Here is a 3885-nt window from a genome sequence, read left to right on the forward strand (position 1 = left end):
ATTTGCTTCCACTTAGAAAGAGGAATTTTTAAGTACTTGTGTTTAGAATTAAAATTAGTGGGATGGTAGAAACTTCATCCTAAGCAATCATTTAGGACAATTTACATAAATAAAATTAGTAGATGTTAAAGTGGTTTAGCGTATTGTCTAACATAAGCTCTAAGAACTCCATACCTTTTATATAAGGATAAACCATTACATCCTTAGCCTAATGAAAGTATTTAATCCATTTGTTTGGTTGGAAACATATATATATATATATATATATATATATATATATATATATATATATATATATATATTCAATATATATTTTGTTGCAGTGAGCACAATTCCAAAAAATTTATAAATTAAACAGTTCTTTTAAAAATATCATATAGTAGACTTTAAGGTTTATTTTTATCGGCTTCAAAAACATGTACAATCATCATTCAGCTATTGGGCAAGTGACCCTATCGCACTAGAGAATACGAAGGCTACCTTGAACATCAAATGATAGATCCAAGTGACCAGGTGATCTTGTGACACAAGAACCATACTAATGACGAGTGAGTGGTTTTGGACGGAATGAGTTATCAATCGATTCCACAACTCCAAAGATGTTCCAAGAAGACTTGGTTTACAAAACTCATTTTCTTTATCAAAATGAAAGGTTAATGATTGTCTCATTAAGTGTTATTTCAATCTACACTATGAAACAATTTGAGCAAATCAAAAGTTTCAATAAAAACGAATAAAAGTCGTCTGTGAAATTGATTAAGTATATATCACCAAATACGTTCATGGATTGAAAAGATTACACACATCACTTATGTATACTCCTTTGTCAAGCCTTTTGTTTTTTAACTACTAATAGATAAAGACACTTGCAAATCATCTTCCGATATAAATAAGATTCACATATATCAAATGAATTAAACTCATTTTCCTTCAAAAGTTTCATACTTTTGAAGTTGGTATATGTGTTTCATATTTATATGGTCATGATGATTCTAACATAGATAAGTTTCAATCGAATATCATTTGATTATATAGGTGTTATCTTTAGAACTATTAATTTAATGAAAGCTTATAGATTTACTTAATAAATGACATTATGAGAAAATATTATTTAACACGAAATACATCGTTTCAGATCATGAATATGAACATCCATTAAACGATAAGAAAATATAGATTTATTCATAAATTTACAACTGTTAAATGTTCCTATAAAATAGGTACAACATCTATTGTTTAAAGAAAATCTATAACAACACTTGTTATATCTTCAACACGAAATACCATTCATGTGTAATCAATTTATTATTTCTTCCAATCGTTAGCACAAAATATCAATTATTAGTGTCACATGAAGTATAACATACTCAAGTGAATGCTAGAAAAATATTATTCTATCATATATTTATCTGAAGTCTTGTCGAAGTCAGAATTCTTTAGCTCGATGAGATTAGAGAAGCAGTTCCTCTTTTAATGCCCAGTTTCTTCCAAAATAGAAATAACATTAATCATTTAGATCATTTCTTGATTTCTGGGTTTATGTTGTATATCCCTTGACTGAAAAATAACTCTATTTCGGTACACAATCTCTTAGATCTTCCTTTATTCAATAGTTGAACATATTTGAAGCACTTTCTATTGTTCTGATTGAATATCTGCTTTACTTGATGATACATCTGACATGTTTCATAATTATCCAAGACTTTCTATAAGTCAAGGTCAATTACTCCAGTATGATGTGAGACACATCAATATTATTACAATAATACTTCCATCAAAGTATCATGAGCATACTGACTGGTTTGAAGAGGTTGTTCAAGTATAGGATCTTTCATTATATATAATTTCTCTTTATTCTTAAGGTAAGAACCTCAAGATATTATACTAGTTATAGAAATTATAATCATCAAATGTTACTGTCTCTTGAAACTCAACAAGAGAGAGGTTTTGTGTGGCATAAGAGTATTAACAATTATTAATAGAATTTAACAATGTTTCATTTGGTATTTTCAATATTAAGTATTTAAAAATTAATACCTTTTATTGTTTCTTAAAAAATTAATTTACTAAATTATATGATCCAAGTAACGAAACAAGTAAATGGTTAGGTGACCTTTATCCCATTAACTTAATCAAACTCACTAGGTAGTACCAATTGCATACAATATGTAACCTAGATTGTGGGATCTTAAACAACTATTGCTATCCTAAACATCTATTGGTTAACTTGGCATGTTTATCCCATCTATGCCTCAGAACTCTTATGCTTAGGTGACCTTTATCACACAATATTATGATCGAGTCATCCTACTTGAAACAGTTTGTAGTATTCCAACTAACCAGTGACAAGGTGACCGTTTAGAAACTAGTAACTATAATACTACCCCGAACACCATAAGACAATCCTAATGACCAGGTGACTCTATGACACGAAGACCATACAAATGATACCGAGTGCTCTTTAAAAGGTCGATAATGACTAGCATTTTTAGAAAAGGTTTTATGTTTTACAGTTACAATGTATAAAAACATGATCTCATGAATATTGCATGCATCCAAAAAATTCAAGTGCTCTTTTGTAAAATTCATACCACTTGTTATGAGGTTATTTAGGTGCCAAATAATACTTCATTTATTTTCCATTAGTTGCAATCAATTATAAACTAAAATCCGACATTTTAAAGTTTAGTCGTAGATCGCTTTTAGGAACCGGTAATAGTCTTAATAAAACATCATTTTATTTGGATGAGTTCTAAAATCACAATTTTAAATCTCCTTTTAATAATCAAAATCTTATGACTTCATGAATTTTTAAAATAAACTCATTTTATTTTATAAACTCAATTTTATGCATCTTATGATAAAACTCATATTTTGATAAACCAAAACATGAATGATACTTATATTTTAAATCTCATTTGACATGCATAAAACATAATATTAACATGTTGAGTTATGTTTAAAATACTAATATCATATATTAAGTTTTGACGCAAAAAAATAATCACTAGTTTTATTATTTGTTGTTATAACGCTATAAACCGATTTTAATCTTTATAATAAAAACTCATTATTTATTATAAAGACATTGAGTTTATATAACATTTAAACATATTTTAAACCATTTCAAATATTTTAAAGTTGTTTATTTATAAGTTTTAAAATAGAACTATTTTTAACAAAAAAAAATCCATTTTAACCTGTAACTGGTAAAAACGTTTTTATAAATATCCATTTATAAACATCTTATGTTATCTTTTAAATATTTTTTACTCAAACTCCAAGTGATAGTATCTTATGTTAAAATGTTTTCGACATGTAAAACTCATTTTAATACAAAAAACATTACATATAATAACATAAAAATAAACATCATATGCATACATTTTAATGTGTATAAACCATGTCATGTCTAGTAATAATTTTTGTGAGTCATCACAAGAATTATTAAACGTTTTCTAAAGGACTTAAGGGAAACTTAAAAAGGTCTTCAAGCTCCCAGTTGCCAAGTCAACTCTTGCTTGCAAAAGGACTTCAATCTTCATGTTGTAAAGGTTGTTGCACTTAAACCATTAAGACTATAATTAAGCCCAAAACCAAAAATAGAAGCTCATGGTTGGGATTATGGTCTCAAATGGTTAAGTCACCTTCAAAATGGTCATCTCTTCATCTTATTACATTTAAAATAAAACAATCAGTTTAACTAATTTATTACTACAGACCAACAAATGAAAAAACTACGTATTTATCTATTACATCTTATGAATAAATAAATATCAACCAACAACAACATAAAGGTCCAAATGTATTGTTTATACACAACAACATATCAAATATAATAACAAAAAAACTCTTTATTTTTTCTAAGGAAACTTTTATATAACC

Source organism: Lactuca sativa, chromosome 1 (assembly GCF_002870075.4).
Source record: "Lactuca sativa cultivar Salinas chromosome 1, Lsat_Salinas_v11, whole genome shotgun sequence".
NCBI lineage: Eukaryota > Viridiplantae > Streptophyta > Magnoliopsida > Asterales > Asteraceae > Lactuca > Lactuca sativa.